The following is a 15,424-nucleotide window of genomic DNA, read 5'->3' as shown; positions in this document are numbered from 1 at the left end:
TGGAGCCCTACTTACGACCTTTACGCGTTTTCCTTTCTTTTTCATTTTCTCTTCTTTTCCCTTCCCTTTTCCGGTGCTGGGGATGGAGCCCCGGGCCTTGCGCATGCTAGGCCGGTGTCCTACCACCTGCCACTTCGCCGACCCCTTGTCGCCCCTCCACCCAGAGCGCGGATGAGCGCTTCCCAGATGGGCCAGACCGCAGGCCTTCTTCCTGCAGCACCCACTCAGGCCGTGCCACCTGGCACCTCCTTATGCTGTTACCGCTCTTTACCGGTGACGAGGCCTTGCTTCCCCGGTGCTGAAGTATAACAGCAGAGAAGCACCCGAGGCAGGTTTAGAGTGGAAAGTGGAAGCTTTATTAAGGACAGCAGAAAAGACTTGCCCCGGAGGAAGAAGGGGACCCAAGAGGTGGAATCCATGGAAGGGGGAGTTCTTCTCTCTTTTATACTAAGGTCTTCATTTAGCTTTCTGTCGGATTTCTGTCCTTTGTCCTGTTATCTTGCAGTTATAGAATGTAGGTGGGGAGACCCAAAAGGTGAGGGGCAGATGGGCCTGAGGAGTAATCTGGTCAGGAAGGGCCTGGGGCTGCTTTTGATTAGCATCTCCCTGTTTACTGGGAGCTGTTTCATTAATATTTCTTTAGAATGGGCTCTGGGCCTTGGGAACATTAACATTTCAATTTCCCAAGTGCTTCTTTGCTTTCCCAGGGCTCCATTTTCATTATGGCCTTCATTTTCGATTTTACTCGATATTAGACCCGATTTACCTAACTACACTATCTACGTATCTTTAAATCTGGCTTCAGTGGGATGCCAGCAGGTTCCCTTGATGGTTTGACTGTGTCCCTTGTGGCTTTGAAACTTACATGTTATTTTTTTTCTTTTTCCCCTTCCCTAAACTTCTCCTCCCTGATCATCTTTTCCCTAAACTTCTCCTCCCTGATCATCTTTTCCCTAGACTTCTCCTCCCTGATCATCTTTTCCCTAAACTTCTCCTCCCTGACCATCTTTTCCCTAAACTTCTCCTCCCTGATCATCTTTTCCTTGAACTTCTACCTGATGATCTTTTCCCTAAACTTCTCCTCCCTGATCATCTTTTCCCTAAACTTCTCCTCCCTGATCATCTTTTCCCTAAACTTCTCCTCCCTGATCATCTTTTCCCTAAACTTCTCCCTGATCATCCATTCCCTAAACAACTTCTTTCCCATCTCCTCCCTGATCAGCTTTTTTTTTTTTTTTGGTGGGGGGTACAAGGGCTTGAGTATCAGGGTCACAGGACCACGGAGCCCCATCCCCAGCCCTATCTTGTGTTTTATTTAGAGACAGGGTCTCTCTGAGTTGCTGAGCACCTCCCTTTGCTGAGGCTGGCTTTGAACTCCAAAGCCTCTGAGATTACAGGCGAGTGCCACCCAGCCCGCTGCCTGATTTTCTTTTCCCTGGCCTTCTCCTTGCTGATCTCCACTCCCCTTATTTTCTCTGAGCCACCTCTATAAAAGCCCCTGGGGATGGGCAGAATCACAGCCTTTGGGACTGGAGTCCCCTGTGTTTCACCTTTGCTAGCAAAGCAATAAACCTTTTTCCTTTTTCTCAAGATCTTGTCTTGGTTATTGGATTGCCATGGAGGCCCAGGACTCCAGCTTCCAGTTACAGAAGTTGTTAGCACAAAAGGACCTGGCCAGACTCAAAACTTCACGGATCATCTCAGCCTTTTATCCAGGAAAGAAGTTTCATGCAGGAACAGGGTGGGCAGGAATGGGGTGATGCTGCTGGACCCACTTTCCTGGTAGAAAATGAGCCACTGAACAAAGGAGGGGACTGGGCTTAATTAAGTCATGAAAGATTTTCCAGGGGGAAGAAGGCCAGTGTGTCATAGAGAGGTTTTTCTGCCCAGAAGAGTCCAAGCCACCCTAAATCTTAATATCTCAAATAATTAACAAGTAATAAAACAAACACTTGGGCTGGGGTGGTGCCTCAGTGGTAGAGCACTTGCCTAGCATGTGTGAGGCACTGGGTTCGTTTCTCAGCATATACTAAAAAATATTTTTTAAAAATAAATAAAACAAAGGTGTCCAACTTCAACTAAAAAAAAAATAAGTATTGAAAAAAAACACAAACACTCAAATATATTTACAGACAGCGAAGCCCCTGATAGATCTAGTCGACATGGGTTTTTGAACTAGACAAAGAGAAAATGGCTCCAGTCTTTAGTTACGGGGGTACATCAAAGACAGGGATAAGGTTTGAGGGGTGGAGTCTTGCTTCCTGATGTGTTGCAATCAACAGGTTGATTGACATCCCAGCAAGTCACCCCTCTCAGGTGATGTGTGGGCCATGGCAGAGCAGGAAAGAGATTCACATTGTCCCTGGGCAATCAACCAGAGGAAATGTCCACTGGCCATTCCCAGACTCCAGATGTCTCTATCCATAAGGCTTCCATGCACATGACCTACATGCATCTCATGAACAGCTTATGACGAGATGACTTACTTAATGAATGTGTCAGAATGTGAATTAATGTGTCAGTTCGGGCACTCAGGAATTTGAGGTCTGTTTTACTGGGTGAAATGGGAGGGGGTCGGGGTCATCAGTAAATATCTGGTAAATATTTATAAATATCAGTAAATATTTATCTCACTGGACTGGATGGAGGGCCTGGGGCCAGTGGTTGGTATCTGGAAGGGTTTGTTTAGGAAAGGATCTCTGCTGTGGCCTCTTCCCAGAGACTGTCATTCCAGACTTAATGGATGCTTCCTCCCTGGGGCCTGTCTTGTCACTGGGAAAGGATTAGTGCTATCAATGTGTGGCTATTTCATTCCCTTTTCCCGAGCCTCATTATTTTGGGGTTTGTCATTTTTCCATATCTACTAGAAGGGGAGGAGACAGAGTGGGTGGTGCCCTTCCGACCTGTGGACTGGGGTCTTCCAGGCCAGGGGCAAGGACCCATAGTGAGGTCAAAATAAGGGGACCCTGTGGCAGAGGAGACTGTTGTCCAACTGTGGTAGGGGGGCGTTGAAGAAGGTAGTCAAGCCCAAACTAGAGTTAGCCAAGCAAAAAGTGAGGAGTTGTACACAGAGACAGACTGTGCAGAGGGTTAGTTAGGGTATCTGATAGTATTTCACGTGGTGGTGTTACTGAGCTGGGTCCTCCCAGAAATGGAGGCAACCCGAAGACCCCCTTGATTCTTGTGGTCAAGTGAGAGATACAGATAGGGAAATGGGCAGAAAATGGATCCTACTGTCAAATATGACTAAAAAGAACCACTGAGGGGGTGGGGAGGAGAGAGGGAGGATGGGGAGAGAGAGAAAAATAAACTAGACAGAGACTGGAAGTGCTATAAGAACTTGGCTTCTGTTCTTGGGGGTAACAGGGAGCCAGAGAAGGTTTTACAGAGGGAGCACATGATCAGCTCATACATCCTTCTAGCTGCTGGGTTCACCAGAGACAGATGGCAGAGGCCAGTGCGAAGGCTGTTGAAAGATTTCAGACCTGTGGCTCAGCGTAATAGGAATGAGCTTATTGAAGAGATAGGAAATGGGAAGGAGATATGTCGAGAGCCATCAGTGGACTATGTGTGAGGACCTTTTCATCACTGGAGCCATTGGAGAGTAGAGCTGGTATTTGGGAACTTACAGTGGCCATCCTACTATTAAGGTCACCCACTGCAAGTGAACTCCTGCTCAGCTCTGCTCAAAAAGTTCCCACAGGCTCAGGAGATGGGGTGACTGCTGTAGCTATACCACCTCTCAGAGACGGGTGTGATTGCCAAGATGCCAATCAACCTGTTGACTGCAAGACATCGTGAAGCAAGACTCTACCCCTGAACCCGTATTCCTGCCTTTGATGTACCCCCTTAAATTAAGCCACCAAAGCCGTTTTCTATTTGTTCTGCTCCAGCTCCTGCCAGGACTGGAAGAATCTATCGGCTGCCCTATGCTTTTAAAACTATAATTCTGATTTTGTCTTATTTCCTCTCAATTATTTCAGGCTCTGATTTCTCAGGTAGCTTATCCCCTCCTGCGCAGGAAAAATTACCCTGGGGAAGCGTTGGCCACCTCACGATAGGGATCTCTCAAGAGAGAAAGTGGATCCTCTTAGGAGAGTGACAGTGTGCCTCTCCTGCACTCCAGTGTTATTGGTGATCCCAGAGAAATTTCCAGAGTCCCTCCTAGGTCTACCTCTTTGGCTGACAGTAGGGTGACATCAGACTTTCAAGTCCCCACTGTCATGGCAACTCCAGGTCACCGTGGCCCTTGCTGACTGGTTCTAAGTGTGTTCTTAGCCATATATTCTTACAGATTTTATGGTTAGGAGGAACTGTCCTTATCTCTCGGAAGAATTCCAAGTCATTTACACAGACACCGTGCCCTCCAGGATGTTGACCAGACATCCTACCCGCAAAATACAAGCTGCTCCTAGTGCCCGCCTTCTGCAGGGAAGGACAGTGTGGCAAGCAGCAAGAAGGGAGTAACTTTACGGGGAGAAACCTGGGCGCATGCTGCAGCCCGGGGTCAAGGTCCACATCTACGGCATGGACAGCACGCACCTTACAGGATCTGATGCAAAGACACCCTCAGCCTCTGTGGGCCTCCTCCTTGAAGCCCAGAATCCCAGTCTAGCCATGAGGTCTGGGTCTCCGAATGTGCCAAGTCCTCGAGGTCCCCAGATGCCCCCATCCAGTTGTCTGCACCCCGCTCTTTCTCTGCCAAGTGTCTGGGAGGTGGATAAACCAAGATGGAGCCAGCACAAGAGGAGCCGGCCTCTGGCCTGGTCTTCCAGTCACCTGAGCCTTTGGGATACGCTAGGTTTTTCCAGGCAGTTCCTCACAGAAGGTTTGAGGAGTCTCTGGGGAGGATACGAGACCTGCAGGCATCTCTCAAGAGCTTTCAACTTTCCCATTTCCTCAGGAGCCTCTGCCAGAACTGATGGGGTGAGAGTAGAGCAGGGTCTGGGCCTCTCTCCCCGCTGTGCACTGGCCAGAGGCCGCCGCCCCCAGGGCCCTGGAGCTCATCTTGGTAACCACAGGGTACCCAGGGGAGTCTGGGTGGTATTTGCTAATGGGTTTGGTCACAGGGGGACCTGACACCCTGCTCTCCTGGAAGATGGAGCCTGGGGAAAGTCATTCATTCCAAATCCCTGAGTCTGAGAAGGCGGCAGGAGGACACCATCTCCACTCTCCGGGCTCTGGTTGCCCCATCTGCCCAGGTCTTTTGCTTCCGAGCAACAGAAGCTGACCCTGACTGGCTTGGGCTTCTGCAGGGCTTGTTAGAGAACACAGGGTGACTCACAAACACGTGGATGTGCTGCATGACCACACAGAGAGGGGCAGGGCTGGGTTGGGGTGTGCAGGATTCCATGGCAGGAGCTCAGGGGCCTTGGAGAGAGCTCTGCCCACGGCTGGATCAGGTTAGGCAGCTTCCTGTACCATATGTTGGGGTCCACTCATGGGGAGGGGGATCTGGATGGCCGACCTGAGTCAGGTTGACCCTGGACAGCGGGCCCTGGGCAGGGGCTGATGTGACTGGGTGGCCTACCCACTCCCTGGTTTGTGCTGTTCACTGACAACACAGGGCGTTTGGCTCCCTCCAGGGCGTTTCCTGGTTTGCCATTTGCTCCCCCACCTGAGGCTGCCACTGCAGTGGGGGGGGGGAAGCCACAAGGGGGAGGGGCCTCGAACCCCTGTGAGGAGCTCTCGGGTGACCCCCGGACACACCTGAGCCCCAGCAACCGCCCCTCCTCCCACTACAGAATCCTCTCACACATTTTGTGCCCCATTTCTTCTTTTTAAAGTTGGGGGCTGTGGCTGTAGCTCAGCAGTAGAGCACTTGCCCAGCACGTGTGAGGCACACATAAGACAAGGGGACTCTGCTCGTCTACAACTAAAAACATTTTTAAAAGAAATTTTAAAACGTTTTACAATAAAACAACACATAGTTGAAACAAACAAAAATCAGCACTGTCTATAGTATCACAAGTTGCCTTCAAATGAGAACTTGCCGTCCAGCACTTTGAGGTCTGCAGGACTTACCCAGAACATTCTCCGCTGTGGACAGTGCAGTGCCTAAATTGAAGAGAGGCCTGCAGTCTTTCTTCTTCATCGAATGCTGTGACGCCGTTCCTCAGGTGGCTGAGGGATCTTACCTTTTCCTTAAATCGTTGGTGCCAAAGCTCTTACAGGACAACTTACAGTACGGTGCTCAGGTCCAGGTTCTATTTTTCGTCGTCACCCTGTTTTTATCTCCTGTCTTTTGTCAACACAATTTCCTGTCGTCTGGCTTTTGGAGCAATAAGTCAGCAATGGTGGCCACAGGGACGTCTGCCGAAGGGACTGCCGCTCAACTCCAGCCCACGTCCATGAGGGCACTGCTGATGAAGGTGGCTGACCTCGCAGTCCTCATCTGCCTTGTAGTATTTAGGGACAGCCAACCTGACCTCTGTTGTCCTGGGCTTCCTTGGGAGCATGGCATACGACTTCTTCCTTCTCTTGACACCACCATGAAGTCCCGGGAGCTGAGGAGAGTCATCGTCCTGTCCAGCACAGATCCATCTTTGCTGACCAGGAGGACTCCCTCGCTGACCCTGGACCTTGGCCTTGACATTTTCTATTGTATCTGAGGGTTCAACTTCCAGAGTTACTGTCTCTCCCCCAAGGGATTTTTACAAAACTCTGCAAGGTGACAAATGGCAGATCAGAGAGCCAGGCCCAGGGCTGAGCCCTTGCCTAGCAACACAGGTCCCCTGTCTATTTTTTTAAACCTTTAATTAATTAATTAATTAATTTTTTATGTGGAGCTGAAGATGGAACCCTGGGCTGTGCACTTGCTCGGCAAGCGCTCCACCACTGACCGCAGCCCAGCCCCCCACCGGCTATTTTGAGGCTGTATGTTTGGTTTCCATAGACTGTCTGGGCTGGTGGCGGCGTCCCTGGAGGGGTGGTGGCTTCCCCCGCTTCGCCCCTGCACATCCTTCCTCTACTCATCCTGTCACGGCAGCACTGCCCACCGCGTTCACACTGTTAATCCAAAAGTGTCCCGCTGGACTGCCAGCCCAGCGCCCATCGGAAGCGGACACACCCCCCCCTGCAGAGGGGAGGGCTCTGCACTTTGGTTTTGAGTTTGGCTGAAGTTTTCAGGACCACAGACAGCGCCCCCTGGTCCTCACCTGTATCTCTCAGAGCTTTGGACTTGGGGACTTTAGGGAAAGGTGTCCCTAGCTGATAGACGGTATATCAGTCAGGGTTCTCTAGAGGAACTGGATCAGCAGAAAGTATAATTATGAAAAGGGATTTATCAGGTTGGCTCTCGAGACCAGAAGCTGGAGAGTCCCCAGTGGCCCTCCGCAGGCTGAGAGCTGGGAGAACCAGTAGCTGCGCCGTCCAAGAGGCTGAAGCCCCAGAACAAGAGGATCAACGGTGCTACCCTAGTGGAGACCACAGGCTTCTGGAGGATCACTGGCAGAGTCTATGGCCAACTAGCTGAGCTGGCCACCTGTGCTGGGCTCACCAAATCTGGCTACCTCAACAACTAAGAAAACAGCAAAAGAAGCACGCAACACCCGGAAATGCCTTTGCCTTCAGGAATCAGGGACGGCTCTTGACCTTAAGGGTCTGTTGGAAAGAGAGAGCGAGCCACCTGGAAATCCTCTATTTATTGGGGAGAAAGACATTCGAGAAAGTGTAACCCAAATGAGGCAAGGGATTGGGTTTCAGGGTGTAGCCCAGTCTCATTGGGTGACCCCCAATCACAGAGCATTGTTCCTCTGCCCAGCAGAGGGGGGGTCCACCTGCTCTCTGCTGAGAGCAGAAGCCACTCCCACACACCCTGGGCTCACTCCTGGCAGCTCCCTTCAAGAGTCCACTTTGGAAGAGTGAAGAGGCAAGAGTCCTATATCCTCAGACGATGGCAGCAGCAATCAAGAACCCACTCAATAAGAATGGAGCTTGCATCTGCTGCCCCTTTGTCCTTCCAACTTTTATTCCATCCAAGCCATCATCCTATTGGACAGTGCTGCACACATTTAGGGAGGGTCTCAATTTCAGTTGGCCATCCCACATGCCAATCATTTGTAGACACACCCTCATTGGCCACCCATAAGCCTCTTAATCCTGGGCATCTCTTAATTCAATCAAGTTGACAATTCATATTAGCCACTTCAGGGGCTGGGATTGTGGCTCAGCGGTAGAGCTCTTGCCTAGCACCGGTGGGGCCCGGGTTCGATCCTCAGCACCACATAAAAACAAAGGCATTGTGTTGTGTTCATTTACACCTAAAAATAAATAAATATTTTTAAAAATTAGCCACTTCAGATGGAAATGGCCCAGACTGGGAGACTTCAAGGGTTCACACCAAAGGACTTAGGTAAGCTGCAGGGCTGAGGACTCACTGAGTCCAAATCCCACCCTGCACTTACCACCGTATAACCTTCAAAGACCGCAAAAAACGATGATTTAGGAAAAGCTCAAAAGCCCAGATTTTGCCAGGTGCTATGCACACGTCTGTAATCCCAGTGGCTCAGAAGGCTGAGGCAAGAGGATTGCGAGTTAGAGGCCAGCCTCAGCAACTTAGGGAGGCCCTACACAAGTCAGTGAGACTCTGTCTCAAAATGAAAAACAAGAAAGGCTGGGGATGAGGCTCGGTGGTGAAGCATCCCTGGGTTCAACCCCTGGTACCAAAAGATAATTGCACCCATACATAAGAAATACTGTTCTTAAACGTTGCACATCGTGTTGTTGGACAAGTGAGCTGAGCGCCGGTTCCGGGGCGGCAGTCCGTGTCTCTCCGGGGTCCAAGCAGCACTGCCAGGGGCAGCGCCAACCCCCGCTGTCTAGGTGGAGAAGGTGAGTGCAGCCAGGCTAGGGGAGTCCAGGGGAGAAAGGGGTGGGGCCGAGGGACCCCTGGGCCTGAGTGAGGCCCGCCCTGGCTCTGTGGCGCCTCCAGCAGGGCGGGAGGCAAACTGCAGAGCCTGGACTTCGGCCTGCCCAGGCCGCTCAGCCTCCCTGCTCTGCCCCGCTGCCCTCAGGGTCCCTTGAGCACAGGACAGGCAGTAAGCAGGTGACCTGTGGGGAATGAGTGCAGCAGTGTGCACGTGCAGGCAGGGGGTCTTGGGAGGTCATAGGAGCTGGGGCCAGAAGCAAGTTTTCCAGAACATTCCTCCTTGAACCAGTGCGATCTGTTCTAATGGTGTTGGAAAAGCATCCACCTCTCCACCTGTGGTCCACCACCGCCTGTGCCAGGCACCGGATTCTACATGAGCAAGAAGGACGTGGTGCCCCCAGCGGGGCTCCTGTCTGGGTGGAGGGTCCAGTGTGGTGGGCGTTGTGGTGGGGAGATAATAGTACCTCTGTTTCCATGTCACGTTCACAGTTCCTCCAAATTCCTTTTCTCCATGTTCCACTGACCTCCATGCCACCTGAGACTGATCTGCCACCCTGGAGAATTTTTCTTTTGGACTGGGGATTGAACTCAGGGGTGCTCTACCACTGAGCTACACCAGCTCTTTTTATTTTTTTGTTTTGACACAGGATCTCTCTTAGTTGCCCAGGCTGACCTCAAACTTGTGATCCTCCTTTCTCAGCCTCCCAAGTAAGTCACACCACCCCACCCTGTGGAGAATTCTTTTTTTTTTTTTTTTTTTTTTTAAAGTTGGTTTTTTTTTTTTAATAATTGTAATATTTATTTTTTAGTTTTCAGCGGACACAACATCTTTGTTTGTATGTGGTGCTGAGGATCGAACCCGGGCCGCACGCATGCCAGGCGAGCACGCTACCGCTTGAGCCACATCCCCAGCCCGAGAATTCTTAATGAAGCCCCTTTTGTTGAAATACATTTGGTTCCTGACATATGATAGTTCACCTTACATTTTTTTTTGACTTTATAATGGTGCAAAAGCAACACGCATTCATTAGAAACCATACTTCAAAATTTGAGTCTTGATCTGGGACAGCGATGGGAAGCACACTACTCTTTGTCATGGCAGCTCCCAGGCAGCCTCTCTGTCATACGAGGAACCCACCGCTGGGTGCTGTCTGGCTGTCGGGTGGGTCAGGGGTGGTAACTGGTTTTTGACTTACACAGTTTTTGGCTTACCATGGGTTCATTGGATGCAGCCCATTGTAACCCAGGGAGCACCTGCACAGCTCAAGGATGGCATCTGTAGAAGGCTCCACAGAGCGTCCTGCCCTGCGGCTAACCCATGCCACTTTGCTCTCTGACTGCGATCTTCCTCCAGCCCCAGCTGGTCACAGCTGGATGGCCAAGAGCCGGCTGGGGAATGACTGAGCTGAAGCTCAGCCACACACTCCAGCTGTGTGACCTTGGCAGCATATATTTTGGTCGAGGCTCAGCTGTCACTTGTGAATTCCCTGAAGAACAGGTTCACCCAAGGCGGGTTTCTTCTCCTGGCGCTCACCCACTTTCTCTAGCCTCCCAGGGAGAGTGGCTCAGGGCTTGCCACCCCCTTACTAAGTGGCATAAACCAAGAAAGGGAAATTTGCTGCTCAAAACTGATGTCCCCCTCACTGCCAAAGTCCAAGTCTGGGCCTGGAGAAGGCAGTTAATGGATTGCATCCAGGGGATTTTTTTTTTTTTTTTGCGGGTGTGCTGTGGAACTGGGGATTGATTCCGGGGGTGCTTTACCATTGAGCTATATCCCCAGTCCTTTTTCTTTCTTTTGATTTGAGTACTGGGTTTTGATCCCAGGGACCTTAACTACTGAGCCACACCCCCGCCTTTTCTTAGACCTTTTTAAAATTTTATTTAGAGATAGGGTCTTGCTGAGTTGCTGAGGCTGGCTTTAAACCCTCCATCCTCCTGCCTCAGCCTCCTGAACTGCTGGGATTACAGGCACGTGCCACTGCGCCTGGACCTTTTTATTTTTAAATTTGAGACAGGGTCTACAATGCTGAGGCTGGCCTCAAAATCGTGATCCTCCTGTCTCAGTGTCCTGCGTCTCTGGATTATAAGTGTGTGCCCTGCGCCCAGGGGAGTCTCACAGGGTGTGGTGGGGTGTGGAGAAGGAAACCTTGAACCAGGACCAGGGTGCTCACCTTTGTCCCTCCCCTTTCTTATTTTTCTCTCCATCTTAGCGGCATTGGCTTCTGCCTGGAAATTTGAGCCAAAGCCAGACACCAGGGAAGACCACTGGCCTGCCCTCGGCCCCTCCCCCTCCCCCATGCCACAGTCCCAGGGAAGGGATCTGATTGGCCAGCTTGGGTCAGGTGCTCCAGTGACCCAGTCATCTGTGCCTGGGCTGGGGCAGCAACACAGGGAATGCCTGCAGCCATCGGACTGTCACTCTGTGAAGGCCTAGAGGGCAGTTCCCACCAGGGGACCCTCGTGGGTACCCACCTCGGCCACTGGCTTCTGCGGCCAGGTGCCCTCCTGTGCGAGGACCCTCCTGCCAAGGCCCAGTGTGCAGTCACCATCTTCCCTCCCGCTCTCCCGGCCTGGTCCCCAGGCCTGCGGGTGACGGCCACCCACTGGACACCCCAGCCCGCCTCTGCACCCAGCTGTTCACCACCGCTCACCTGACCGGGTCCTCCCAGCACCTCCGTGGGCCGGCGCCGTGAAGGGGTCGACGGCACTCGGGGCCCCCTCTCAAGGGCAGTGGCAGATACACATTGAACCAAAGAGCAAACCGCCCGTGGACCCTGCAGATGGCGATGCCGGCAGTGAAGAGGCCAGCGTGCGGCCATCGCCTCCCGGCCCCGGCCTCCCCAGAGCCAAGGGAGAGGCTCCGTTCCTTTAACGTGTTTTCCGGTTGCAGAGGGACACACACCTTTATCTTATTTCTTCATTTCTATGCGGTGCTGAGGATGGAGCCCAGGGCCTCGAAGCCCAGCCCCAAGGTGGCTTTTCTTTTGCATCCTCTGGGTCTTGAAGGACAGCTGGGAAAGGGAGATGTTTTGTCCCGAGTGGGAAGGGCCTGCGCGTTGGTTCTGCAGCCAGCCTCAGAGGCCGGCAAGGGACCACCCTCCTGGTCAAAGACACAGGACTTTACAACCCCCAGAAAAGCAGTGTCAAAAATATCTGTGAAATGGGTCAATGGCTAGGGGCTCTCCCGTCCTGACTAGAGACCCAGGAAACGGCAGTCACCCAGGTTTCCGCAGAAGCAAAGGCCCTGGGGCAGTCTGAAGAGCTGGGGGAGATAGGAGACTATGGTGGCCTCTGGTGAAGCGGGGGGCGCACGTGTCCTGCAAAACCCCGAAGGTCCCCTCAGAGCCTTGACACAGTAGGGCTCAGGTAGACCGTGGAGGCTTAGTAGAGCCCACGGGGCGGTGGAGCAGGCTGTGGAGGAGGCAGGGCCCACAAGTCTGGCCGCCCAGCCCCTTCCTCACCCACACACGGCAAGGAGGGTGCGGGCCCTCTCCCATAGAACCCACTCACGCGCACCAGGAAACATGTTCAAACATCTTCACCGCAGCACTGTCCATGATATGAAAAACTGGAATCAAACGTTACTGTCCATCACTAGGGATAACAAACCATTGTTCAGTCCTGTGATAGAATATTACATGGCAGTGAAAATCGGGTGCACTTGAGCTGTGTGAATCACGTCTGTGACCCTCAGGAATGAGAATAAGGCAAAAGCAAGAGCGGTTACGGAGGAGCACACCCTCCACTCACATACTGAGAACACGCGGGCCAGGGGCGCAGGCCTGCGATCTATACTACTGGGGAGGCTGGGGAGGCTGAGGAGGATCCTAAATTTGAGGCCAGCCTCTTCAACTTGGCAAGACCCTGTGCCAAAAATACAAAGGTCTGGGGGCATAGCTTAGTGGTAGAGCGCCTCTGAGTTCACAAACCAAAACCACATTATGCTACACATTTCCACGGATACATAACATTTGTAAAGTACAACATGAGAAGGAATTGGTGTGTCGATCCCTTAGGCAGGGGGTGGCTTTTGGGGAGCAAGACCAAATGAGTCTTGAGGCTTTATATAGTTTCATTAAAAGCCAGGCCTGATAACACACGCCTGTAATCCCAGTGGTTCAGGAGGCTGAGGCAGGAGGATAGCAAGTTCAAAGCCAGCCTCAACAACTTAGCAAGACCCTGTTTCAAAATAAAAAATAAAAATAAAATGAAAGGGCTGGGATGTGGCTCAGTGGTTAAGCAGCCTGGGTTCAATCCTAGTACCAAAAAACAAAACAAAACAAAAGTTTAATTAAAGATACAGAGATCTGAAGCAAAGAACAAAATGTAACATTTTACATAAATGTTAAATCTGAGTGGTGAATAAATGGGCGTTATGTCATTCCTTTCTTTTTGGAGGGGAGATTTTGGGGTGAACCCTGGGGTCCTTTGCCAGTAAGCTACACCCATCCCATCACCAGTTATTTTTATTTTGAAACAGAGTCTAAGTTCCTGAGGCTGGTCTCAGTTTTGCAATCCTCCTTGCTCAGCCTCCCAAGGAGATTGGGATGACAGGTATTGAGCACCATGCCCAGCATTTCCTATCTTTGATGAAATAGTTTATAATTAAACTTTTAAGAGTGTATAATTAAATGAAAAGGTCAAGACAGCATCCAGAAGAGTAACTTAAAGACATTTGGAGAATCTGGCCCCTGGTACCTTGTGTTGCTATTTTTGTCGATGAGAGAAGGACTAGAAAATATCCATCTCCCTCCAACCCTGGGTCTCTGGAGCTTGTCAGAAGGAGGCACGTGTGCTTCCCAACTCTGACCACCAGATGGAGCCAGCAGGCAGGGTTGGAAGTGGGGCGACTCCAGGGCGTCTGCGGGTCTCTCCAGCAACCTGACACAGGGAAGAATCAATTTTTGCAAGAGAGAAGCTCAGGCAGAGAATTTCAGAACGTGCTTGGAAGATGGAGGTAGAAAAAAGCAGTCAGGTAACCGAAGGACCGCGGTTGAAGTGGGAATGCCATGCACAGGTGTTAATAAACTACCATTAATCTGTTTCCCCAAGATGCAATTGTTAGACATTCAAATTGATGTCAGTGGGGCGCGGCTGTAACCCCAGCTACTCCAGAGGCTGAGGTAGGAGGATCCCAAGTACAAGTTTGAGGACAATCTGGGCAATTTAGCAAGACCCTGTCATAAATAAATAAAAACCAATAAATAATGCTGGGGCTTTACCACTGACAGCTCAGTGGGAGGGTGCTCGCCTAGTGTGCACAGGTGCTGGGTCCCATGCCCGGGACCGGAAAAAAAGAAAAGAAAAAGAAAGACTGAGGTCAATGAGGAGATCGGGGGACTCCAGTTCCTATCCTGACTCCTGATGCTATTCCACCCCTGTCTATGGATAACCCAGGGTGTGTGCAACTTCAGGAGGCTGGAGTGACCCATGGTTTGTCTGAAATACCTGGCCTGCAGCATGAAAACCCCAAGTTCACACCCTGGCTCTGTTCCTGGCCAGCTGTTTGACCCTGGGCAACTGTCTTAACCTCTCTGGACCTGTTTTTTGATCTGCAAACTAGGGATAATTGCAGTGCCTATTCCAGTGCCTATTGCAAGGACTAGACGAGATTCCCTTCAGGAAGCCCCCGGCACATGGTAGGCCTTTGTTAAATTATGGAAACAGCCCCCTAATGCCCAATGTAAGCAACTCCAGGGAGCAAGGATAAGATTCCAAACTAGCAGCACAGTGAACAAAGCTTCAAGCCACAAGGGGTTAACCTTTACCCAGATATCCAGGGGCAAGAAAAGTGCTGAAGGGCCGGGGTTGCGGCTCAGTGGCAGAGTCCGTCCTCAGCACCACGTACAGGTGAATAATAAATAAAGGTCCATTGACAACTAAAAATATCTATACTTAAAAAAAAAAGTGCTTAGGTGTTTGAGACCCTGTAAAATGAACTGCTAGAGGGAGGGGGGCACAGGGCTTTGTTTTCTCCACTCACTGGACAAGTGTTGCAAGGACTCCAGGACCAAGATGAGCGCAGGGGTCAGATTCTGCCAGTGGAATCCTGGGGTCCCGTGTGCCTGCCGGCTGTGGGGCTAGTTCTTCAAACATGAAGTTCTTTTGTTTTGTTTTGGTATCTGGGATTGAACCCAGGGATGCTTAACTACTGAGCCACACCCCCAGCCATTTTTATCTTTTATTTTAAGACAAGGTCTTGCTATATTGCTGAGGCTGTCCTCCAACTTGTGATCCTCTGGCCTCAGCCTCCCCAGTTGCTGGGATTACAGGTGTGAGCCCTCTTTAATTTGAATGCAGTAATATCATCGACTCTGCAGTCCATATTCAAATTTCTCCAGTTACCCCAATAATGTCCTTAATTTTTTTTAATCAAAGATCTCAACTTTGTGCAGTGACAGTATCGTAGCCAATGAGGTTTATCCGAGGTGAGATTATTGCTGATTAAATCAAAGATCTGATCAAGAATTGAGCCTTGGATTCTGGTGCCATGTGGGTCAGACAGAATTGAAACAAATGGCTGGAAACTTCTTGCCCACTTGGGAACTGCAGAGG

At 51.0% G+C, this 15,424-nt stretch overlaps 1 pseudogene; it reads left to right on the top strand.

Moving 5' to 3' along the window:
* The first annotated feature begins 15,252 nt into the window (after positions 1–15,252).
* Positions 15,253–15,424, top strand: LOC124097554 (U4 spliceosomal RNA; annotated as a pseudogene).

This window comes from Marmota monax, unplaced genomic scaffold (assembly GCF_021218885.2).
Source record: "Marmota monax isolate L192 unplaced genomic scaffold, Marmota_monax_Labrador192_F-V1.1 WCK01_AAM20220418_F8-fsc00020, whole genome shotgun sequence".
NCBI classification, from domain to species: Eukaryota; Metazoa; Chordata; class Mammalia; order Rodentia; family Sciuridae; genus Marmota; species Marmota monax.
This window is presented reverse-complemented; position numbering and strand designations above follow the sequence as displayed.